The following is a 27,161-nucleotide window of genomic DNA, read 5'->3' on the forward strand; positions in this document are numbered from 1 at the left end:
GATACAAGTCAAACTAAATCATGCTTTTTGCTATATGCTAATAGGCTTCTGCAAATTAATTAATGAAGGAATTGGGCATACTAAGGGAATTATTTGAATGATGCCTGCCTGAAGTTTTTTTAACTTCATTTGCTTGAAAATTGGAAAGTAGGCAGGAAATGTCAGGTTGTGTGTCCGAGTCTTTCTATTGCATCCCACAGTTAAAAAAATAAAATAAAATAGATAAAAAAGCCTTTTTCATGTGCAGAAAGAAGCAGAGTCACCAGAGAGCTTTTCAGTATTCCATGTTATTCCTGTTGCTAAGGAAACTTTCCCTCATCTGTGCTAAGTAAAGTATCCTAAAAATTCCTGCACAGAAGGATGGCATTGCAGATCAGTGTCAGAAAAGTCAGCTGACAATTAACCACAGAACCAGCCACTGGGAAGTTTTAACAGGACAGTTCCTGACTTCTCTTGTAAAGCCCAGGGAGATTTGCAGCAGGGAGGAGCCTGGGGGAACCACAGCCAGTCTGTATGATTAATCTTGTCCCTACAGAATTTCCCTGAAAAAGCAAAATAGGAAAAAACAAGAAGCAAACCAAACGTTTGGCTTGGGTTTTGTTGGCACTGTGATCTGTTCACTCTTCACTGTGCTCTCTAGAAGACAAAGTAAAAATCCCCCCACAGAGAGACCTGGAGATGTTCTTTACCATCATCTCTATTTAAGAGAGAGAGTTTAAATAAAGAGAAAAAGAGCTGCAAATAAAGAAATGCTTGAGATCTCTGTTGGCTGCAGTAGATTTCACTCTGTTGCATGTGTTTATTTTCAGTCCATCACCAGGTGGTTTTAACACCACTGCTCACAAAACAAGGAGCCACTGCTGAGGGAGGGAGCAGAGATGTCTCCTGCAGCAATAACAGGTGAGAGTGTTCCATCCAACTTCTGTTGTGGAATTTCTTCTTTTTTTCCCAGCAAAGATTCATTATCCAAGCCTGGAAATCCAGGCCAGCAGCTGCCCTTGTTCTGCCCTTTGATAAAAGTCAAATACTACAAAAACACTGCGTGTCCTGGGGCAGTTTGGAATCCTGGTTCTTCACATTTCATGACACAGTAAGGAAAGGGGGTTTGCTGTTCCTCTCCTCCTCCATGCCAAAGGTCTGCTGACCTCCAAAGTGTCTGGCTGACCTCCTTTCTCCAGCAAAATTAGAATCCCAGGATCTTTTGTGATGTAGAGCTACCGAGAACAGCTTCTCTTTCCTTATATATGTGGCTGCCAGCCATGTGATTATATACAGCTACAGAAATACATATACACACACATATCTATAATATGGATATTTCATAAACATCAGCATTTATTCTTGTCTTACAGATAAATCACCAAGTCCAGTCCATTCCCAGGCCAGTTCCCTCTTCTGATTGTTACAATCTTTTCTGGTTTTCCTCAACCATGTGCACAGCCCTCGGTAGGAGCTCTGTGTGTATGATTTCAAGACATAAAATCTTCTTTCTTATTCCTTCTTCGTCTCCTGGATGAAAATGCACAAAACAATCTGAACATCTACAGGAGCTGTGTATGACCTTCCATCTTGACGTTGCTCCTCTGGAACCTGCCCTAACAAGCCTTGTGCTGTGATGGATGAAACTGAAAGCAATTCCCTCTTCCCAACAAATTGAGACCCTCAAAGGGATCCCATCTCTTTTCAGATGGCCCAGGTTTTGCTCACAAGACCTTGGCTTTCATCTTGGCTAGCAGTAATTCTGAAGGAAGGAAAACACCAAAGTATTGTGGTCTGTCTGGAATATGAAAGACACTTTCTGCTGCTTCTTTGATGTCTCATGAAAGAAAACTGAAAGAATACAAATGCAATATCATTAAAACATGTTACTAATCCTGCAGGAATGGAGAGGCTTGAGCATTAGAAATTTTTCCTCAATGCCATTTCAAACTATGATTTGTAATCTATTAAGGAAACTGTCATGAGTAATGGCTTGCAATATGACAATGAATTTTAAACTTTCTCAAGTGAAATATGGATGACAATTTTTTTACACCATTTGGAAATAACTTGAAGTGGCAGTTGCTGGTTAGAGAACAAAAAGCCAAATGGCATGGTTTAGATACACAGAAAATGGAAGATAATGATGCATGAAATAAATGGAAAAGAATTGAGGAAAACACTGGAAAGAGGAAGGGCAGAACAGTTTGACCCACCAGTGAGCCTGGTTCTATTTCTATGGAAATGAGCTCATTACTGCTAATTTTTTTTTTTTTTAAGCTCCTACTTGATTCGTGAAATGCTGTTTGAATTCCGATAAGGGCTTCATGAATCACTGAAAAAAAACCATTTGAACAAAATATCCAGAGTCAAATGATTACCAATCCTATAGATTAATCAGCTGTCTGAGCACTTTATATAGCAGAGCATCACCAGGAGAGCCAGCTTTTCCCCTGGCATCGTCAGTCTATAATGCTCCATTCTGCAAAGAAAAGGGATCGTGCTTCTGAAATCCCATTCTGGATGGTTACTCCATCCACGAGCCTGTACTAAAAAGGAAAGATGTTGTTGATTTTTTCCCCCTGCTATTTCCATGTTTGTTCTGTTTTAAAAATCAGCATCCTGAGCATTGGGCCTGGAATTGCCTCTCATCCCTCAGAACCAGGAGGCTCTGTGGCATTTGTGGTGCTGCCACGTGTCACACATCAGGGTTGGCTGGGACACCCCAGTGTGCAGGGAAATGCTCCAGGGCCAGAGCACAGCTTCCTCCTAAACCTCCAGGATGCTGAAATAAAAATCCAAGGAAGCGGTGGATTTAAATAGCACGTAAGCTTTATTTATTTTATAAAGCCATCAATTTTTAAGGCTGTCTTTGGACGGGAGCAGAGTCTGCTTGTGACAGCTGGATTTTTAACTGAACAGCACTGATCGACTTTGTGTGTTACACATACAGCATCTACACCCCTTATTAATTCTCCAGACACTTCAAAAAGGATGCCCTTGGCAAGTTCTGTGACTCGCTGCTAATTTGCCTTGTACTAATTTTCAAGGTGTGCAGAGGTCACTGCTTCCTCCAGCTTGCAGCTTGTAACAACGCACACGTGAGGGATTACACCAAACAAGCTCAGCCTTCTGCCTAAGCACTTTGTGCCTCATGCCAAAACCTTTCCATTTTGGCAGCGGCTCAGCAGATTGTACTTCAGCCATGACAAAGAGAGCAGCAGTAACCAGTCCTCACTGGAAATGCACAGGGCAGGGTATCCCACTGATCCTTTCACCACTCCCAGGACTCTGCTCTGCTCAGCTCCAAGGGCTTAAACTCACATTGGAGGTGCAATTACCAAGGCCAGGCTGGACAGGGCTTGGAGCAACCTGGTCTGGTGGAAGGTGTCCCTGCCTATGGCAGGGGGTGGGACTGGATAGGCTTTAAGGCCCCTTCCAACCCAAACTATAATGGATTCTAAGAATTATTTGGATTATTTTTAAAAAATATTATCTAGAGATGGATGGACATACAGCCCCACCAATCTGCAGTTATGACAGGCCTTAGATAATTTTCATTTTAAGACCAACAGGAGGTTGAGAGATAAATTTCATTATAATTTACATGGGGAACTACAGTGGTGCAAATAAGAAATAATTTGGCATATATGACTCTACAGAATTGGGACAGACTTATACTGATTTCAATTTTCCAGGATGCAGAATTAATTTGGGAAGAAGGTTATAAAGCACTTTGCTATTCAGTTGATAGCATTATTAATAATGCAAAGACAGTATTTCTGTTCTGGATGTTCCCATACATTCAGTCAGGACTTTGTGAGACACCAAAGCTGCTTTGTGAAAACACTTCCAAGGCTTTCTTTTTGCATCTCACATTTCTACACTTCTCAGAGCACCAGGAGCAGAAAGGAATCAGCATTTGAAGAAAAACAAAGACAGAGGATTGATGTGGAAAAGGGAAATCTCCAAAGCTGTTTCTCTGCTGTGAACTCCCCTGGCACAGCTGTGGGGGTGAGTGCAGCTCTGCAGTGCCAGGGCATGGGCTCTGCATGGGAGATGCAAACTGAAGGTCCAGCAGCACCCTGGCACTCCCGAAACCATCCACTCCCAGGCTTTTTAGCTGCAGTCTGAGTTCTGGCACTACTGATATCTCAATTCCCATGGCCTTCAAGGCAGGACTGCGGTGTAGGACAGAAGATCATTTATGATGATTCTTTAGGGGAAAAAAATAACACACATTATTTTCTCTTTGTTATTTATTTACACTTATAGCTGGGAGTAATGACATTTCTTCCTATTCAGTTCTGATTTCAAGATGATTAAAGTCTCATTTAAACTAAGTAAAAATATAATAGTATCATTACAAATTAACAAGGATAGGCACTCCCTTGTGGTAGGTACAGTACAGACCTAGACCAACAGGTAGTTCTTCTTCCAAAATGTAAACAGCAGGTGAAGCAGAGAGAAGCAGGAAAAATACCAGAATACCTTGTTAGTGCTGCCTATCAGACATAGAGAAACCCCCCTCACCCTTACTTTGTCTTTATTTTAATTATTTATCTGGGGGTCTTGTAAGAGAGACAAAGAATTCAAAGAGTGAAAACTGAAATCACTGGGAAGAGGGGGATATGAGCCTGGAAAGGAAATGAAGAGTCTGAGGCAGAAATACTCAGAGGAAAACTGCTGGAAGCAGGAGTCAGTTCAGCAGAAGGGAGAATCTCCAGGAAAAAACCCCAAAGCTTTATTGCTGTTACATCTCAAATCAAACTAATCCCCTTTCCCAGCTGTGCTTCCCAGCTCAGATACACAACCCCATCTCACGTTACACTCACCATGAAAGCCCCCTAAGCTTTTAAAAAGGTATGCAAAACACTAAATGTTTTAATTGTATTTTATTTAGGTTAAAAAAAAAAAACAGATGGTATCACTTCATATTGTAAGGATCACATAAATTGTACAAAGTGGAGTTAAGAGTTTGATTTTCAGATTGCACAAACCCTATTTGAATGACAAAGTTTCCCTGTCAAAATAATTTATAGTGCCTTTCCTCACTGAAGTTCATCAACTATATGTTCTTTAATCTGATTGTAAAGGTAAGAATCCTGTAATGCAGAAAATTCCCATTGTATGGCTTCATATAATGTGAGATCAAATCATTGTTGTGGAAGGAAAGAGAGCCCAGCCCTGCTGAAGGAACTGCCCCAGACAAAATCTGCTTTGTGGAATCCTGACCAGCACAATTCAGCAAGTAGTAGAACAGGATCCAAGTGCTCTTTGCATGGCTACGGTCAGGTTTTCTCCACAGATTTAAGAAGCTGGACCTTACTCTCCTATTTGACTGGATTTTTCTACTAACAATTCATATTAGTTTGGCTTTTCCAGCAAACAGCCATTTGACTGGGTTGGCATCACACTTCCCCTACTTTGGTTTCAGTATTTTAATAACATTAAATCTTTAAATATTTTGTTTAAAAAATTGGTTTGTTTGCTCCTAGTTAAAAAGAGTTAAATCTACAGAAATGTGAAATGATTCATTGTGCCTTTCTTTTCTCTCATGGGAATCTGAGATGTGGCCAAACAAACCCACAGGATTCAGGCTGTGATTCCCATTCTGTTTCTGTGACAGGGGAAGGCCATTGTCACAACACAGGTGCCCAAACCCACAACACAGGTGCCCAAACCCACCATTCCCTGCTGGCCACGGGAATCCTCTGGAGCTGTGCTTTGTGAGCAAACATCTATTTAACCACAGAGCACAGCTGTGCTTTTGGAGAGCCATCAGAAGACCCTAAAAGCCTCAATGCAAACAGAGTAAATGTCTTCCTGATGTCCCCTTGGCTGGGAGGCAGGTTTTCCACAGGCACTGCCTGGTGACACCATGCAGGGACAGAGATCTGAGCCTGGGAAAGGCTCCTTGTGTCACACTGGGCTTTGGCAGCTCTGCCATCAGAGCTCTCAGTGAAGAAGCTTTGGTTGCTTCAAAGAATCATTTCCAAACCCATCCATCCTACAAAAATCAAAGAATAGAGCTTGCCATTATTCCCACTGTTAGGCAGGATAAGTCCACCTGTGTGCCCGCAAAGGGCAGGGCAAAGCTTGGCCCATCCACAATATTCAAGTCATGCTCTGCAATAAGTTACAAATGCTCTATTGAAAGGAAATTCACAGAGATGCCTCGGTGGTGTTTCCCTGCTGTGTGCACACAGTGTATTATTCTTCCAGACTCCTTTCTTCCCCCCAGGATAGACACATTCATGTTCACATTTAAAAAATCATATAGCAATCCATGGCCAGTCAATACAAAAGCAGCAGAAAGATAAAACCATTGATCTGAGTGCACAGGCCTGATAAAGTCGGTGCCCTCAGTGACTGCAAAGCCTAAGCAAGCCAGAACTCAGGTGGTTTTCCTTTTAATTGTATTGTGCCTTCTCTGCCCTCCTCAGGAACCCAAAAACCACTGCCCTGCCAGTCCCTGTGCCCTTTCCCTTCATGGGTTGGAAAGCTCCACTGCAGTACATTTCAACTGCCTAAAGAAGCCTGCTGCATTAAGAGTATGTAATCAAAACCTTTCTCCTGATTAACAAGCCTTTTTTCATCGGGAAAATTTTAAGCACATTTCACTTTTCATCCTATGAATGTTGACAGACCTCCTTTATCAGGACATTAATTAACAGCAGGTGAGGAAGGCAGAGTGACTGTGAGATCCTGTTACTTCTACTTGGTTTCAAGGCTGCTTAGGAGACTTTCTCTCAGCTCAGGGTTGAAATTGTCTTATCTCATACATTCCCAGGATTACTGTTTCATGTAAATGTCATTTTTGCTGTCCAAAACATTAAAAAAAAACCCACACCAGTGTGAACTAACTCCCGTCTCCTTCTGAGAGACATGAGGGAAGCTGAATGCTTTTGATCAAAGACAAGATCCCAACTTCAAAGTAACACCTCATCTGTAAATATATTACACCATGCTCTTAGTACAGAAAGGGGGACTCCTTTATTTTAAATAACCTGAGGCCAATACCGTGGGATTTGCCTGCCTTTGCAGAGTTTAATCCTGCTCCTCTGAATACCAACAGAAAATTAGACAAAAAGATTTTAAAGATCTTGGGCTGCAGTCTCCTCTTATTTATCCAAGTCCAATGGACCCATGTCCAATATTTCACTGGAAGAACACCCAGCTTATTGTGGACTGAGAGAAGACCATGGAAAAAACCAACAAAATTCAGAAGCATCACAGATTTTTTTAAACCTAAGACCTAAATCTTTCTTCTAATGACAGAAGCAAACTACGTGCTACATGCCTGCAGATGCTCTACCACTCTACCAATTTGACTTCCAACATTTTTTGGCCACAAGGCCACTCCTTGCACATGAAAAGAAAGGTTTGGGTGGGCACATAGGGTCAGTTTTACCCTCAGGTAACGATCAACAGTGTCAGCGTGCAGGTGTCACTCCTGTCCCTATGCAGTCCACAGGAAACAGCCCAAGACACTGAAATCAATGACATTTTCTGCACAAACACCCATAATTCATTTATCTAGGTATGTTTTCAAAAACATACAATTATCATTACATCTTATAAAAGGAATAAAATCCAGCCATCTAAAAGTATCAAATTTTAATCTTCAGAAACTGAGGTTATTCAAACATGTCCTGTTATTCTACTAAAACATTCTGTGTCTCTCAAAAGCAGGAAAAAACTCCATTTACCTGATGTCAATATGCAATGTTGGAAAAATGAGCAAACTATTTATAATTAGGGATTAAAACCTCTTGAAGGTTCAAGGCTTGTTAATAGGCTAAAAGAAGCCTTTGTTTCTGTTATATTTACTCTCAAGGTGTGCTGCTTCTCCTCCTCTCTGAATGTGGTTGCTGCAGTAAATGCAGAGCAAAAAGAGCTCAGAGCTCCTTCTCTAGGCCTGGGAAGAATTAGTTCTTCCTGGGTTTCTACATAAACATTTTCACTGCAGAGCAAAGTAAAATCTTGTGTCAGAAATGTGGTTCTGCTCCCTTCCTTCCCACCCAGAAAGGACATTTTCCCCATGGAGGGAATGGTGCCTCTTTGGGAATACCTAAAACAGAGGCCAGACAGAATTAAGGGAATAAAAAGCAGTTCTATTTATTGAAGGGCCTTCAGGCACATTTTGGGCAGACAGAGCCCTGCCCCTGGGGCTACACCCAAATATTAATGATGGGTCAGGAGTTTTCACACTTTGTAAGTTTGGCCCATCTGCACATTGGGGGTTCATCTTCCAATTACAGCTTCAGCTAATGAAGGCATTTACCCCAAGTTTGCTGCCCCCAACTCTCTTTTGTTCCCATCTCTGGGGCCTGAGGCAGTGAGGTGTCCTTGATTCCAGGCCTGGAGAGGAATTGTTGTGTCTGCCCAAAATGGGGAAGCAGCAGCTCCCACTGTCCATGGAGTTTAGAGTTATGCACTAAAGAGTTGCAGGATGACAAATAGATGGAAAATACAAAAGCTGAAATGCTGAGGTGTCAGGAAGAGCACAGCCCAGTGGGACCGAGATGCCTGCCCTGCACCCTGGGATTGCCATTCCCATTGCTCCATGTCCTTCCCACGTGCAGTGCCTCACAGCCTGCCCTGGGCAGAGCCAGCCCTGCCTGTCACTGTGTCACACACACACAGAAGTGTCCTGGCAGCTCAGGCTGGTGCAGCAGGCGCAGGAGGAACGGGCAGCCCCAGCACTTCCCAGGCCCTTGGCATCCCCAGGGAACATTTGTTTGTGTTGGTGTGGGTCTGAGTCCTGGCCCAAAACCAGAGCTGTCCCGGGGGACAGACTAAGGCAGGGTGACCCCAGTGAAGGTGATTCCCACCCTTCTGTGCCGGCTCTGCCCAGCTGAAGTGGAACTTTCCCTGGTGTGCAAGTGCAGCACGTGGCAGGTTCCTCACCTGAGGGAGCCTCCAGCCATAGAAGAGCCAGAACGTGCCCCACCCCTGCAGCACAGACGCTCACAGAGATGTTCTCAAGGTGCTCACAAGCCCACAGATCGTGATCGTGCTGCACGGAGCTGACAGCCCCTGTTTGTGCCATTAGCATCGAGCACGGATCCTCTCCCATGCTTGGCTGCATCCTGCCAGCTCCTGCCCCTGTCTGCGCTGGAACTCCCACCACTCCCAGCAGGGGAAAATTAAACACTGCAGCAGGCAGAGTGGGAATCTGCAGTTTGTACAAGCTCAGACCGAGCCTGAAAAGCTAAGGGCATACCTGGAAACACTTTTAAAATATATAAAATTCATGAATACTTTTCAGCTGGCAGCTGAGACATAAATATGTGTAATGAGCATGTAACAGACAACTTCCCTCTCTAGCATGGATATAGATCTGCTGCTGTTCCCTCCCTTGGAAGCAGACTGATTTAATGTGCTTTGCTTGGTAAGTCACCCTCCAGCAAAATAAATTTGATTTCTGCTGCAATCAAAAGAATTTAAACAAAATCACCTCTCAGTTCTCCTTAGGTTCATTTATCCAGACATCCATTTCAGTCTTCATTTTCAATACAGAGAAATTAAACAGGGTTTCGTTGAGGCATTCTTTATGATTCTCTGAGGAGAGGTGTGAAATCTGGTCTTGTATGGGCACATCCTTCACATGGGTCGTATTTCATGAGCCTGTGCTTAAATGCAGCTCTTTGAATGAACCACTTTCCCAGTTAGTTATTGGCACCTCTCTGTCTCCTAAAAACAAAGAAGGGCAAGGGCAAGGGCAAGGGAATGGGAAAGGGAAAGGGAAAGGGAAAGGGAAAGGGAAAGGGAAAGGGAAAGGGAAAGGGAAAGGGAAAGGGAAAGGGAGGAGACTCTTCCCCACCACTCTTCCACCCTGCCTAGTCAGGAATTTCCAAGTACATCCTTCTCCAGGTAAACAAGGAAGAGAGTGGCAATGAAGCAAAATCAGCTTTTGGAAAATAGAGTTTTCATTCTAAGCCGGCAGTTGAAGACTGAAATAATTCCTCCTGCCAATTTGTAGCCCCAGCCTCAGTGCTCATCCAGCAGCAGCATGGAATTGCAGAGGTGATGGACATCCTGAATTCCCCTTTCCCTGCAGGATGGCTCACTGCTCTATGCTCCACATAAGCATGAAAACCTTCGCAGAGAACAGCCTTTTGTTTAAAAAAGACAGTTGTAACCATCCTGCTCTCTTCGCAATATTCAAACCATCAACAGTAACCTCCTCCTACTTAGTTTTGTCATATGATTGATTAAACAATGGAATTTGGATACTTGCCATGAAAGAGAAGTTGGAAATCACATTTCTTAAGTCAGGACCTGCACACTTATTAGTGCAGTGTGATAGTGCCATGTAACCATGATTTTCCACCAGTCATTAGTTAACAAAGCTGTCTAACAGGTCTGGCCACCACTGAATGCTCACACAGAACAAGTCATGAGTGTCTTTTTCCACTGAAATGCTGCTGTCATAATGTTAAAATGCTGGAGACAAGGACATCTCAAAGGATATTTCCTGTGAAAAACAAGCTTCTTTTTCACCTACATTACTTAACAAATTACTTACTCTGTTCAATTCCCACTGAAAATTTAAAACACCATTTCTAATAAATTTTAGACAAATACATTGAAAATTTTATTTCCCAAGTGAAATGTACCACTTGCAAAACTGCCTGTCACAAATTTAAAACAAAAAAAAACCTCACAAGGTGCTCAGAAAATACCAATTTAGCAAATGTTTCACACCACTACCTTCATTTCAGCAAATGTCCAACTTCAGCATGTACTGTCACATATTTTATCCAGAATGAGGGAGACTCACCTGCCCACAGAGATCAGGCTTTGGAGACAGCTGGAGGAGGTCAGAGCCCAGCTCTAAATCAAGGAATGTGAATCTGAAATCTTGCCCTGGTTTGGCATCTGACAACAATTTTTTTTAAATGAGGTTATCAGAACCCTCAGGGAAGTGGGGCAAAGGCTCCATGACTTTTGGGAAGCTTTATCCCACAGCAAAACAAACAAAAAACCCCCCAAAAAACCAACCAACGAACAACAACAACAAAAAAAAACAAACCCAAACAACAAAAAAACCCCAACCTCTGAAATCTGGGAAACTGTAAGATCAGCAGGAACTGGGGGCTGAGGAGTCTGGGAATTCTGGTTCAGTTCCAAAAAGTAAGGCTGAAGTAGGTAGGGGTTTGTTTCTATGATTGATTGGTTTGCTTTAATACCTATTATTCTAATTGTTCCTCCATGAGAAAATTCTTAATAATTCCAGTTAATATTGTGTAACAATGAAAACCTTTCCTAAATTAAATTTCCCCAGAATATGTCTACCGAAGTTTGGCATCTCTCCTTTAAAGTCAGACATAATCTTGGAAAAATGAGGTCACTGATTTGTTTCCTAATTGAACATTTGAGAATCTAGCTTCCATTGCCCAGGAATTCAATACCAGTCAAGTTCTTTCCCCCACCTTTCAAATATCTTATACTTCATCTTGCTGCAACAATGAAATCAGATTGTACCTGGCATTTTCCACCAGTATTCTGCATCTGTTTTCATAAAGTATTTTACCCTCAATTTGGGTTAAAATTTAGCTTAATTGTGCCAAATTACCAACAGGCCATCTTTTGCTAAAAATCTTTTTCTTCTCTCCCCTGTCATTTTTACAGGCAGCTCAGCAGATAATTTTATGCTACTGCAGTCACACAAGGCAGATTCTAATATTGATCTGAATTTTTCCCTTGAATATGATTTGCATTCCCAGCCTGATCTACTTTTTTTTTTTTCTTCCCATAGAACATGATTTACATTCTTAGGTCTTGCTGCTTCATTTTAAAGCCATCTTGAAAAAGTCTCTTTCTAATCATCCTTCTAAATTCATGTGGGAATAACTCTTCCTACTGATGCTTAGGAGAAGAAAATTTCAGATAAATTGATGCTATTCTTGCAGACTATAATGACTGGAAACTGTATTTGTTGATGGAAATTAGAGAATTTTTATAGCTTACTAATAATCCAGCCCTGGGACAGCTAATTACCAGGGCTTGCCATGTCTGAATACTGAGGAGGTGCATTCAATCTTCCAGCTCCTGTGAACAGGGAAAAATCAGCAGGAGCAGCCAAAGACCATCCTTGTGCTAGAGCAATCTCCAGCACAAAAATCTATCCCACATGGAGAAAATACAGAGATTTTCTCTGGATTAAACATGGGTAGGTTGGGGAAAATTAATTCAATTTGTCTTTCCCACTGGAGAGGCAGATTGATCCCAGAGGGTTCATTCCATGGCCTCACCCCTTTGGGCTCTTGCCACCCTCCCAAGGTGCTCCCAGGGCTGGGCTGCTCTTCCCCAGCCAGGGAATTGCAGCTTCAGGTGCCACATTCATTAAATCCCCCTGCCAGAACCACAGGGCAACCAATAAAAGGTAAGTGGTTGTCTCATGCACTGTGCCCAAACTTAAAGAAGCTCTAGGGCAAGAGTCAGTGATACTTTCTGAGTTCTTACTCAGTTATTCTAAGTTCATTCACTTTATTATCTCGTTTTCTAAAAGCACCTGTGTTTGAAATTTTGCTTTTGCTACAATGAAAGATGCCTGCTCAAAATTCTTTGGTAGGTCTGAATGACAAAAAGGAATTTACCTTGCAACGACACTCTTATCCTCTTATCATCATTACATTCCTCTTTTTCCACATGTATTTTACCCACTAGAGGCAGTAAATATTGCACTTACAGTTTTGAACACTGCTGACATGTCACAGTTGTCCAAAAACACTGGAACAGGAAAACAATTCAATTTCCCTTGCATTTTTTTGTAGTGGAATATTGTATCACACTGGAAAGACACAGTGGGGAGGTTTGCTACATTACTACTTACTTGATTTTAAGTTTATTATTACAATGTATGGGAAAAGGAAACTCAGATTTTAAGGAAGTCCAGGCAGGACAGACTCAGCCACACACACACAATGACTGTCTCAGCAGACATCAAACATTGGACTGGATCTTGATTACTTAAAAGCTCCCCTAGGATGCCAGCATGAGAGTAGTAAATATATACTAAAACTTGTTTAGCATCGTGCCCAAAATAGTTTTGGGACTGGAAGCAAAGACAGTATTTATGACAAGAATTCATATTTCTTGAAGTATTACTGACCAACAAACATTTAAATGACAGGTAAATAATGGAAAATCTGTCATATTTCCTGCTTCTATTAACTGAGTACTACTTTTTGCAAGCCAAATGAAATTCCATTCACCTTTAAATAAACAAACAAGAGATATTAGTACATTTTAAGTTTCCCAAACAATTTGAATAGTGCAGGCATTTCTGCTGAGCTTATTTCCCACTCACAGCTGCCTTTGTGTACCAGCAGCAAAGACAGGTGGGCTGAAGAGAAGCAGGGACCCTGAACTTTACAAAAGAAGGGAAAGGTGCCCCAGGACAGTGATTTGTGGGATTGGCAGGATATCTTTCCCACCATCAGAAGCCTTCTCTCACTCAGAGTACTCCCTTCAGCTGTGAGGCTGCTCAAGCACCAGTGCTTTGGGTGGTAGAATTTGCAGAGAAACCTGCAGATCCCAGAGTGTTCACCTGAAAAAAACCCTTTGATTGCAGGACATGCCCTTAACCAGATGACAAAACTGCAGCACGTGCTTTTAAGGTGGGATTCTTCATATAAAACGTAACTCTGGCCATTTGCAGGGCAATGGTTTTGCCATTGAGCAAGTAGTGAACAATGCAAGGTGCTCAGAGTTTAGTCCAGCACCAGAATCAATGAGGTGATCTCACACAGCATTGCACTCTGCAGATTGCTCACTGGAAGTGAGTCACATTTGCCTGTGCCACAGCTACCAGGGTTTGTGCCTTCCTGGGCCTGTGTTTGCCCAAAGAGAGCTGGAGCCCAGAGGTGAAGCCTGGTGCCCTTCACTCCGTGCAGGGTAAGAGCTGCAGGAAGGGGGGCTGGGATCAGGACTGCCCTCTGGAGCGGCCCCCCCTGTGTTGGTCAGAGAGTGATGGGGGGATTTGGCTCCTAAACGGTTCAATTTAGCAGGCACAAACTTCTACCTGAGCATTCTTGGAGCTTGGCCTTTAAATCTGTGACATTTTTTACATCACCATTCATTAATGATTTTGTCAATATGCTCTGAGTGTTTACTGAGACCACAGAAACCAAAGTGCAATATCAGAGTATCACTTTTTCTTTTCAAAAGCACAAAAATTAACATTTGGCTACACTGCAGAGCATTTCTGATTGTTTCTTACTGTTTCAGTAAATTCTGATTACTGCTGTTCTGATTATTGATCTAGTGTTTCATTGCTGTTTTTATGACCTGTATTCTGATATATGGAAGGTTTTTTGCTCCTTCCTTGTGGGGTTTCACCCCTGGATTGGGATGACTCCGAAAGATGGAAAAGTTTCTCCTCCAACCCGTGCCTTCGAAGAAAGACTCAGTAGTCTTCTGTTGTCTGTTCTCAAGGTTGTTTATTGTTGGTTATCTAAAAGATTCTTCTCCCTGAACTGCTGTGGCCCGTTCAGCAGCTCAGACAAAGGCACTCTGCCCTCTCAGGGGGCTGATGCCATCTTTTATATCCTATATTACGTACTACATGTTTATGCTTTTTCCCCAATACCTACTATCTATATTGAATGGTGACTTTCTACTCTAAACCAGTCTGTGAGTGCCAACATCACCAAAGACATGGAGGCTGGGAAGGAGAAAGGAGGAGGACAGGGCACACCCAAATCCCTCCATCTTAGATCTCCTGACCCCCATGTACAAAACTTGGACCCCTGTGTACAAGGCTTAAAACCCCCCTGTAAGCACTCAGAAATCCTTCCTTTCACTTTGTGACTACTTCTACTACAATATCTAAACTTTTGTGACTTCTTGTTCTTCCTGCAAAGTTGGTAAATTGTTCCATGGGTCAGATTCAAAGCCACAGGGGTCTCTGGCTGCATGCCAGGGTCTCAGATGATTTTGACCTGGGTCTGGAACGTCCGAGAATGTCTGTGGGACATTCTGAGTTCCGACACTTCCTTTTCATCCAGAGCCATTTTTTGGTGTTTTTGAAGCTGTGGCTGCCCATGTCCATGCTTCTGTTTCCTGGTTCTGTGCCACCTCTTGGTGGATGGAGGTCATATAGATTTTTTTTATTTGATTTTGCATTTTGAGATGCTTGCTTACCTCACTATTTTAAGGTTTCAAGTAAATCCTCTCCTCCTCTAGCTATCATAACACAATTAATGGGCTGATTTTCTACAAAGGTCAGTCCCTCGAGCAGGGCAGGACAAGCATGGGAATAGAAATGAAGCCAGTCAACTGCCCCCACATCTCAGCTGAAAGACACTGCACATTTCTGAAAAGGTTTCACCCTGCTAATCAGATTAGCAGGGAGACCTAATCCTCTGAAATACCAATTGCTCCAGTGCTTCCCAGGAAACCAGCAACAGCACAAGGGGAAACAACCTCAAGTTTCACCAAGAGAGGTTTGGATTGGATATTGGGACAAATTTCTTCACTAAAAGGATGGCCAGACCTTGGAACAGGCTCTTTTGTTCAGGAGGGAAATTATATGTCATTTATATGTCATCACATACATTATTTTTATTTATTTGTATAGGTACAAATAAATAAAAGATAGATATAAAAGATAGATATAAAATACTATACTATATAATATAAAGATATATATAAAATACTAAAAATACAGCAGCTACATACCTGAATATGGCAACATAGGGTTGCTGTTTGCAATGTGTCAGCAGTTTTTTAGGAAATCCAGGGATTCTGGAAGAGTTTTAATCCATGCAGTTGGTAGTCTCACATGTCAGCCCATCTGCATTAGTGGCACACCAATGCTTTGCCAAGAATTAAAATATCAAAAGTCTTTTGGCACTTCTGAAATCATCTACAGATTTGACACTTCAGATTACAGTTGCTTGAGGGAAAAAAAATTAAAAACAACACTTTTCTAGAGCAGCATCAGAATGATTTCAGAAACAGTGCTTAATTTGCTAAGATGCATGGAGGGAAGAGAGGGGCTAAGGCCCCAGCAGCTAAATATTCAGTTTAGAGTTTGAAAAGGTTCCCAGAGCTGCTTGTTCCCCTGTCTGTGCATTATACAACAGCTCTGGAGAGCAGCCCCAGGGCAGGCTGGAGCCATCAGCTGAAGGAGGGAATTCTCATCTCCAGGCAAAGCCAGAACTGCTGCTAATACCAGAATTCTCACAATGCACCACCAGAGAAAGAGGCTGGCTGCAGAAGGGAGGTGTGAGAGACAAGGCACGGGGTTCTCTCTAAAATATGCAGTGATAATTCTGTTCTTGCCGAAAGAGAGAAGTGTTAGAAATTACTAGATTAGAAGACTTTTAATAACCTTGAAAGGGGGAGTAAAAAGAGGACATGAAGAGGATGCCTTCAGTATGAAAAACAAATTAGATTGATACATGAAGTAGTTAGGACACTGGAAGATAATTTATTTTAATTTGGAAAAAAAAAAAGCTATGAACACTTGGTACATTCCCTAAAAGTGATTTTCATCTGCTTCAGTGGTAGCAAAATTGCTTCAAGGAGCAACATTGTCAGCTTCCAATAGTTCCCTTGCACCTTTGTCCTGTTCCACTGTCACCTTGTCCATGCAGAGCTCGTTTGTTGCACACATCCCCCGGAGCAGGGCTTGTTCTGCTCTGCTCTTCCCCTCATCTGAGGGAGGTTTAACCCCAAGGAAACAGCAGCAGCACCACTGACCCTAAATGGCTCCTACACCCAGAGACAGACACAGAGAGACAGCCCTGGCTCTGCTCTGGGGGACACTCAGCCAGCCCAGGGGACAGAGCTGGGGACATGGAGGGCAGTCCTGTCCCCATGAGCACCTGCCAGACCCAGAGAGGACAAAGCCATGGCAGAGGCAGCCCAGAGTGCAGCGAGATGGGAAAACCATCCCCAGACAAGCCCACGGCCAGCAATACACTGCAACAGGGAATTGTATATTTAGACTTGCTCAAGTTTTCTGAGGCACAAATTAGCACTTTTAAGAGCTGATCTTTTTCCCAATTGACTTTAATCAAGTGCTTCAGAAGCTGGAAAATGTTTTAAGTGAATAGAGCTCCTAAGCAGAGAGCCCAGGGAGCAGGATAACAGCAACTTTGTGCTCTCTTTCAATGGCTTTGCTTTGCTTTTTTGCTTTGTTATTGCATTTTTACAGTTTTCAACACAAGAGAAGCACCACAGCTGTAGGTTTCACAAACAAAATGAGAGGTGCAGGCAGAAAGAGACCCTGAGGGAACAAGTTCAAGTGAAAAATTAAAAACGTTTTCTTGACAGTGTCAACCTGATGATCTCCTAAGTGTCCACTTTGCTCTGATCTCTAATGCACTTCATGAAGACATGAGACTGATATTCTCTAAATTACAGAATCCCTTTGTTTTCCAATATGCTATATGAAAACAAAGTCACTTTTAATTTATAAATAATACCTCAGGAAAAAAAAAAACAAACCATCACACTTCATAATATATGTCTTCAAAGAGGTTTAGACATGAATTCAGACAACACCAGTTACATTTTAAGACAAATAGTGTCGGGAATCTGATTAAAAATCTTCCATGAAACAAACAACCTGTTTCATGCATGGCATGGCCAAAACCTGGCAGAATTTCCTACCATCGAAGGCTGATGAAGGATCTGGTTTTGTTGGCAAATATACTGAATTTATCCAGCCAGGGTCCCTGTAGCTCCTTCTCTCAGTGCCTCCTGAGCCTTGTTCATCCCCCCTCCCTCCCCTGTGCCCCACTGCTGCCTCCCTGCCCTGCTCTGGAGCTCTGAGCCCAAAGCCACAGGAGCAGCCCTGCTTATTTCACCTCTGCCTGCCTGTGCTTCTGGCACAGGGTGTGAAAATGGTCAGGAAATGGTGGGGAAGGGCTGCTGGCTGCTGGCAGAGCCCGGGGAGCCCCAGCTGAGGCTGTGCCCACCCTGCAGAGCAGCACTGCTGGCATTTGGCAGAGCCCTGCCCCAGCACCACCCAAACAAACCCCCTGCCTCTGATGGTGCTTTGCCTGAGCAAATTCATCTGGGTTTTCTCTCAGAAAAGCAAGGAAAGGTAGAAATCAGGTGACCTCACATTTCCATCACTTCTGCTGCTTGACAGTGCCAGGAAACAACTCCTACAACCAAGGGACTAAAAGTGAAAAAGTCTTTATTATTACAAAGCAACTGAGTCTTCCAAAACCTTACCTGCAAAGTGATTTGGGAAAGGCTCCTTTCTCAAAACATAGAATGTCTTTCCTGAACTTGTGGGAATAAAAGCAGGGACAGAGCTGACAGGGGTGGTGACCAGGAGTTCAGTGCAGTCACTGTGACCAGTGGAGATTGGGAATCAGAGTTCCACCACAACCCCAGAAGTGTCTTTTGAAGTTATTAGGATTTAACAATTAATAGAGAGATTTGTTTGATAGCTAGATGCAGCCAGATACAAAAGCCATTCCGTTCCAATTTCCCATTATTTTGCCTTTAACACATTAACAGCATACTTTGATGCATTTTTATATCCAAACCTGTATAATTGAAAGTGAAAAAATTCAATTCACCCACTTCACTACATTCAAAAAAGAATACTCGGTTCTCTTTTAATAACAAATGTGCAAATAGTCATGACTTTGAACTGAAAGGATGAAAGATTTAAGTGAAAACTGAGGAATCAGTGATGATAATTTTCTATGTTATCAATTTTAATACTTACACAATATTTCTGTGATGGTTTTCAAATATTTTACATTGCCTGAATTGGTATATATTGAACTAGATAGTAAACGTTCATCCCACTGCAGTCAGCAGCAAAAATCTTTCTTTTTTTGAGAGTTATTCTTTATTAATTGGGTCTCTTGATCCTGGCCCTGTTAATTGTTAACAGCAAAGGGATCGAGAGACCTGGGACTGTGTCTGATCTGAGTTACAGCCACTGAATGTGCTCTGAATATTTAATTATAAGACTTAATTTTGCACCTTGAGACAACTTGAAATAGCTATTATTTTTCCGTACCTGCACTCCCCATTTAATGTTTAATGCTCCTCTCTCTCCCTTCTCAAAAAAAGCCTCAAATTCCCTCCAACTTTGTTTCAAAACTTCTATTTCACAAAATTTAGAATGGATTTATACTACGTGTTCTGAGTACTTCACAAGGTGTTCTTCTGGTATGCTGCTTTTATTTTTCAAGTGCCTCCCTAGCAGGATTTGTTTAATTAAAAATATAGTTTTATTAACATGTAATTCCATTGGCTGACTATAAAGCTACCCTTAATTAACTTTTATCCAAGTTCAATGCGTGCAAGCAAACTTCCCATGGCTCTCAACACAAACTGGAATATTTGGTTTTTCCCCATACAGAACTTGGGAATTACTTTGCTGAATCACTATGTGCTTTTAAGGAGAAAAAATATGATCTGTGTACTTTACAATTTTTCACAAACCTTCTAAATATCTGCTAATCCAAAGTTCTGTACAAGTCAGGGCTGCTGCAAACACAAACACTGGCAAACATCAGAGGATGTGGAGTTGCAAACATAAATTTCTCAAATTTTGGAATTGGTTCCCATTAATTGAAATACATTTTTCATCACTTTGCTATTTTCCAACTTGTTGATAATTTTTGTATTTTTCTGAGTCACTCACAACAGTGATGCTCTTCCTTTGAAAGATAAAAGTTGGTCTTTCTTATAAATTTGTGTGCCTGAGGTTTGAAATCTTATAGAAGACATCAAATATTCCACCACTTGACAATAAAATCCGAAGTGGCAGTTTGGAATATTTATTCTAAAATAATCAAAGGAATTCTTTGATGCATACTTCAATAATTATTTAGTACATTTTATTCCTATAAATATGTTTCTTTGCCTTACAGACAAAATGAAAAACTCTTAAAAGATATTTCAAATGAATAATTCAAACAATGACTGACAGTATAATTGTTTATATTTTTTCCAGGTTGGCACATTCACTTTCTTCCTTCAATTTATAAACCAAGTTATCACACTCTGTGATATTTATAACGTTTGAATAAATGAAAGAAAATTTATAAAGATATCTTGTCTTTTTTTTTTTTTCTTACAGTGAATCTGCTCCCATTATTTTAGTTCTTTAGTTGAGAGCTCCTGGTACCACTTGTATCCCACCTTTGGTAGGATTTTAGCTCTTCTAAGAAAATGCATAAGCACTGGCAATTTAATTGCCTTTTCAATTTTGTACAGCTTATTAAATTGTTTTATTGTACAGGAAGATTAGTGTCTTCCATAGAAATGGGAAAATACCTAAGTAGGAGTCCATTGATTAAAGCTGTGTTATTTTGTACCAACCCGCTTTCTGAAGGAGCTCTGAAAGAGACAGAAGTCAACTGAAGTTAGAATGTAAGAAAAAGAAATAAAATCAACAAGAATGAAATTACTAAGATGGAATTTGGAAAACTTCCATATGTGTGGAAGAATCTTTTAGGGAGTGAACCTAAGGAGCAAAACTGTCTTATTTTTTTAACATCTTAATGAAAAACAGGAGAAAAGTAAGGCTACAGCAAGAGGTGAAAAACTCACTATCAATAAAAATCTGTTTGGGGCAAACGAAAAAGCTATGAGCAGCTTTAAGAACTGAGCAAAGAGCAGTGGCAGAGGAGCAGGCAGGGAATGGGACCAACACGTGGAATTGTGGCCAGCAAGGATTTTGAGTTCCTGAGCTGGGCAGCAGCAGCAGCTCACACAATAGGAAATACGGAGAGAGGCACTTTGATGTTAGCAAAGGCACCTCTCCTTTTGGCCCTGATTTTGCAATGGCGGCTGCAGAAGCTCCATGAGGACCGGGGGCGATGCCCACGCTGGGGATGCAGCACAGGGCTCCCCCAGGCCCTGCTCACACAGCCCAGGACAGCAGGATTCACTCGGACACCCCTGGGGTCCCCCTGGTGCAGAGCTGCCCCCAGCACCCCCCAGCTCTGGGGAGCAGGGCAGGGGGGCTGGGGGATGGAGCAGGGCAGGGAGGGCTGGGGGATGGAGCAGGGCAGGGGGATGGAGCAGGGCAGGGGGATGGAGCAGGGCAGGGGGGATGGAGCAGGGCAGGGGGATAGAGCAGGGCAGGGGGGATGGAGCAGGGCAGGGGGATGGAGCAGGGCAGGGGGATGGAGCAGGGCAGGGAGGGGCTGGGGGATGGAGCAGGGCAGGGAGGGCTGGGGGATGGAGCAGGGCAGGGGGGCTGGGGGATGGAGCAGGGCAGGGGGGATGGAGCAGGGCAGGGGGATGGAGCAGGGCAGGGAGGGGCTGGGGGATGGAGCAGGGCAGGGAGGGCTGGGGGATGGAGCAGGGCAGGGGGATGGAGCAGGGCAGGGGGATGGAGCAGGGCAGGGAGGGGCTGGGGGATGGAGCAGGGCTGGGGGATGGAGCAGGGCAGGGGGGATGGAGCAGGGCAGGGGGATAGAGCAGGGCAGGGGGGATGGAGCAGGGCAGGGGGATGGAGCAGGGCAGGGGGATGGAGCAGGGCAGGGAGGGGCTGGGGGATGGAGCAGGGCAGGGAGGGCTGGGGGATGGAGCAGGGCAGGGGGGCTGGGGGATGGAGCAGGGCAGGGGGGATGGAGCAGGGCAGGGGGATAGAGCAGGGCAGGGGGATGGAGCAGGGCAGGGGGGATGGAGCAGGGCAGGGAGGGGCTGGGGGATGGAGCAGGGCAGGGGTGATGGAGCAGGGCAGGGGGATGGAGCAGGGCAGGGAGGGGCTGGGGGATGGAGCAGGGCAGGGGTGATGGAGCAGGCCAGGGGGGATGGAGCAGGGCAGGGGGCAGGGGGATGGAGCAGGGCAGGGGGATGGAGCAGGGCAGGGGTGATGGAGCAGGGCAGGGGGATGGAGCAGGGCAGGGGGGATGGGGGATGGAGCAGGGCAGGGGTGATGGAGCAGGGCAGGGGGGATGGAGCAGGGCAGGGGGCAGGGGGATGGAGCAGGGCAGGGGTGATGGAGCAGGCCAGGGGGGATGGAGCAGGGCAGGGGGATGGAGCAGGCCAGGGGGGATGGAGCAGGGCAGGGGTGATGGAGCAGGGCAGGGGTGATGGAGCAGGGCAGGGGGATGGAGCAGGGCAGGGAGGGGCTGGGGGATGGAGCAGGGCAGGGAGGGGCTGGGGGATGGAGCAGGGCAGGGGGGATGGAGCAGGGCAGGGGGATGGAGCAGGGCAGGGGGGATGGAGCAGGCCAGGGGGGATGGAGCAGGGCAGGGGGGATGGAGCAGGGCAGGGAGGGGCTGGGGGATGGAGCAGGGCAGGCACCAGCACAAGGCTGGGAGGGAAGGGACTCTCATTATTCACAAATAAAAGTACAACTCCAAAGTGACCACTGCAGCCTCTGGGTGGAAATGTGAATTGGATCAATTCCTGGAGAGTGATGATGAGTTAACTCAGCTGCCACAACACTGTCACTTCCCTGCAAGAATTAACAATCATTTCTGAAGGTGCTTCTAAACAAAAGCCCCATCTTGGGAAAACGGATGCTAAGAAGCATTTAACACATTCACTGTTGGGAGACCAAGGCACACACTGGGGCCCAGAGGAAGTTGAATGAGTAATTGAATTTCAGCAAATCAATTATGATTAAATCACAATGAATTTTTAAAGAGGGAAAAAAAAAAAGGCACTACCAAAAAAAATTCTCCTGGGATGAATGCCACCTTCCTAGTTTGCAGCCAGACAGTTATGTTTTAAAATATTTTGCTCAGAATTCAAACATCTGCTTTACTGTGTGTTTGTTTTGCAGGTTTTGTGGCAGAGGGTCTGGCAAGGGATGAGGTCTGCTGTTTAAAATGCTGTGCTGCCTCTATCTTCTCTGTTTTCAATTTTTTACCTTATTTAACTTATTGAGGAAGATACTTTAAAAATTGCTAGGTCTCACTGCAATGCCAAATAAAATTAAGGATGTGCTTAAGCACTTAATGGCATGAAAGGAACAGTCATTCTTCTATTTTCTTCTTTGTTACTGGAGACTTGCACTGGGGTCAGTTCATTGCTTTTCAAAAAAAACCAAAAATCAACAACATAGAAAACTTTGCTAATTCAATTAAGGAGCTGAAAGCACACAATAAAGCAAAACATCATCCAGAAAATCCATGGCTTTTTTCTTTTCATGGCAGCAGCACCCCAAGGTGAAAGAACACAAAGGGTGGCCATCCTTCGTGGGACCACTGCATTCCAGGGAAAAGCTGTCCAGGCTGTTTGGGACTCAGAGAAAGCAAGGGCAGGGCCAGGAGGTTCCTTAAACTGGCCTCTAACTACTGACACAGGAGAGGGAGTTACAGCAAATCCAAACCAGGGGGATTTATCTGTTGGTAGCAAAGCAAGGTGCTGTTAAACCTTTCTTAGGATTCATAAAGTCCCTGTTGCTCAGCTGGGAGAGCAGATCCTTCTCTGAGGAGCCAAGAGCTTCTGAGCACTGAGGTGTTGTGCTGCTCTCAGAAGTGATGCTCTGCAGCATTGATTCTGCCAACACTGCTCCTAATCCTGACATTTCCCGACATTTTTGACTTTGTAAAATAAGAAGTTTAACATTTTTAGCGTTGACCTTGACATAATAAACTGACGGATCACAGCAAGGAAATTGAGAGAGTCTGAGCATATTTGTTCCAATCTTGACTTCTGCTGCTATCAAAACTGCAGATTAAATTATAGGTTTTTTTTAATCAGAGAAACCATAGCTGAAAAATGGATTCTTCCTGCGGAGGGGGGGAAGCAATAAAAATATTCCATCTTATACTGGGACAGAAATCCAAATTACATTTTAATTCAGGAAGAGTTTTCAGAATAAAACACATTTAGATACAAACAATGGGATACACTTTTTTTTTTCAGCTTGCCCAATTTAACTACCTGCCCATAAACTAAAGGCATTTGAATATGCAATCTAAATCCAGAGATTTTGCTTTGGTGACATGAAAAAAAGTAAGATGTTGTGCTCACCCGTGGACAAGCAAGAGCTTGGTATGTTTAACTATTAGAACTTCTCTCCTACTAAGAATTTGAAATAAAATATTGAGAAATTAAAATATGTACATTTCTAATGATCTGCTCTGTGTGATTGGGGTGCCAATCAAGTCAAAAGGCAAAGCAGTTTCTCTCCTTGCCTTAGTCCCTCTCTTCCTACTAAACACACATCATAAAAAGAGCAGTGAAACAAAAACTTGAGATGAAATAACAGGTGTGACACCGACACTCTTTTTTCTGCCTTCCATGAGTTAAAACAAATGTCACTGTTTGTGTTGAGATCAGCTGTGATCAACTCCTCTGACAGCATCACTTCATACCACAAAATCAACTGATTCTGTTGGATAAGTCTCTTTGTACAATCCCAACAACAAAAGGCATAAGAATTGAGATTGGGGCAAAAGGAGTCTTAATTTGCTTAAGCAAAACTGGTTTGTTATAATATCGCTACATACTCCTTTTTTCTGTCTTCCCTCCCTCATTCTTATTTGAGGATCACCTCAGAAAGGCCTTATGTACTGAAATTGAAATCTTTATTGTTTTTAACCTATCTCATACTGCCTTCACACATCAGTCAGAGTGAGGAGAGCATCATGGCCAACACCCAGACAGGGCAGAGACACCTCGGTCACCCCGGCTTAAACACAGTTGTGCAGCCCAGGCTGTGTGGGTCTGCATCCCTGCCCACAGCAGGAGGAGCTCTGAGGGGCTGACAGCATTATTTATTCTTTCAAGCAGCCCCAGGAACCACAAGGATGGCCAATGGAGAACCCTCAGCCTGTGGAGCGTGGCCTGCACAGGAACAGCCCAGAAGCCACGTCACACAGATTGACTCTAAAAAGGCTTGCCAGGGATGTGGTTGGATTCGTAGCTCACCTTTTAAAAGGCCTTCCCAAGTCACTGAGCCCCTGAATAGCTCTTTCCAGTGGGGTCCTGCAAGAAAGAAAAAGAGGATGCCAAAGGGAAAAAAGAGCTGAGTGGTGGTGGTTGAAGTGGGGAAGGGCAGGAGCTGAGCAATTGGCAGGTGAGGAAAAAGGAGGGAGCACAGAGTAAAAGGTGGGAAGGAGCCAGGAGAAGTGGAGGTTAAGAGAGGTGGGGGACTAGTGAGGATGCACCTGAAAATCAGAGAATCATTGAATGGGTTGGGGTGGAAGGGACTTTAAATCCCATTCAGTGCCAGCCCTTCCATGGCAGGGACACCTTCCACTGCCCCAGGCTGCTCCCAGCCCCAGTGTCCAACCTGGCCTTGGGCACTGCCAGGGATCCAGGGGCAGCCCCAGCTGCTCTGGGCACCCTGTGCCAGGGCCTGCCCACCCTGCCAGGGAACAATTCCTCATTCCCAAGATCCCATCCAGCCCTGCCCTCTGGCACTGGGAGCCATTCCCTGTGTTCTGTCCCTCCAGCCCTTGGCAATTGTCTCTCTCCATCTTTCCTGCAGCTCCTTCAGGCCCTGCAAGGCCACACTGAGCTCACCCCAGAGCTTCTCCTCTCCAGGCTTAACAATGAGGTGGTTAAAAATATTTGTAGCTTCTTTCTGTCATTTTAGATATTTCAAATTCTTCCATGGGTTTCTCCCATATCAAAAGTCTAATTGGAGGGATTAAATCCTGGCTTGATAAACAGAGACCTTCTCTCTTTTCCTCTGTGTAAGACTATTTATCTTCAAACTGTTTTGGAAGGGTTGATGTTTACAGATCCTGCACACACGAACAGCAATGCCTGTGCCTGCCCCAGCTGAGGCCAGGCCTGCTCTGTCCATCCTGTCCCTGGGGCAGGGTGACAGCAGGGCCCTTCCTTCAGCACAAACCCCGGCACACAGAGCTGGAGGGTGGCACAGGGTCTGAACTGAGAAAAGAGGGATCATCAATAATCCCCTCTGGGGATGTGTGCCCAAAAATGACCAGAACCTTCTGCCAACTAATCAGGCCTGGGTTTATCTCTAAGTTCTTCTCATGGAGAAATCTTGTAGAATTGAAATGCTGAACCAAGACAAGGAGCTCAGAGCCATCTGTCCACTCTGCCACCTCTTCAGACAGGCCCAAGGACAAGTTTGCAGGAGGCTGACAGTGCTGCTTTCAACATTGCTTATCTCCAGCATGATCCATATTGGCAGGTTTAACTTCAATCTGCTGCTTTGTCTTCAAAAGAGGGACAAGCGCTTTAAATAAATCTTCTCCTCCTGCACTCAGGGCTAGCAGTTAATTTTCTCTAAATTCAGTGAAGCATCTATCCTGATTTAACAGACATCTGGGAGAGACAGGAGCAACAACATTGGTCATGAAAGCTTCAGGCCGGCTCCAGAGCACCTTGTAGCAAATGTCCTGGGTCAGTAGTTCAAGCTACACTCAGAACAAAGACAGATTTTTCCATGTTGCAGCCCAGCTTCTTTCTGTCTTAGTCAAATCTTATTGGAGTCAAAGAAAATGACCTGGACTGGGCCTTTTGCTTGTCAAAGGCAGCTTCTTTCCCACACTTTACAAGCCTCATATTTCTTTCTGACTGCTCGATGGCAACCAGTGAAATCTGAGGAGGAGCATTCAAAACAGATCTGTCTACCTGCACCTCACCAACCAGCCTGGAAGGGAAAACAGTTATTTAGAGTCATCACATTCCATTTGTGAGAACACACCATCCAGTGCAGTGAAAAGCCCCTGAGAACTATTTCCCTTTCAAATATTTCCCAAGAAAAATCCAACGTCCCACGAAGGCAAAGCACGGCTACATCAGGAGGACAAGGCAAAAACCACTTTGTGGGCTAAACAGCCACATCAGTGGGAAAAGGCTGTCTGCTTATTTTTATTTTCCCTCTACAATTGCAACTGTCATGTAAACTCTTTAATAAAGAGATCAGATCTAGTCACTAAAGTGCTAGTCAGAAATGCCAGGCACTGCAGAAATCAGCATTTTAATTTGAGTTTTGAAGAGAATGAAGCCTTAACATAGCTCTCAAGCTATTTAAATATGGGGGAAATTAGCTGAATGAATGAAAGAAAATAACACAGCTGGCAACTATTTAAAAAGAGCAGACTGACTTTTGTAAGCTCAAACAGAGCTGTTGAGAAATTACTTCTTATAAACTATGCAAAATCAGATGTTGTAAAAATATAATCTCTATTTATCTCTCCAGATCAAGACTTTGGCAATAATTAATCATAATGAAAGTTTCTCGAAGAAAACTCAAAAATACTTCACTCTAAAAAAGCCTGCAAAAAAAATTATAT

The sequence above is a fragment of the Motacilla alba genome, chromosome 11, assembly GCF_015832195.1.
Source record: "Motacilla alba alba isolate MOTALB_02 chromosome 11, Motacilla_alba_V1.0_pri, whole genome shotgun sequence".
Lineage (NCBI taxonomy): Eukaryota > Metazoa > Chordata > Aves > Passeriformes > Motacillidae > Motacilla > Motacilla alba.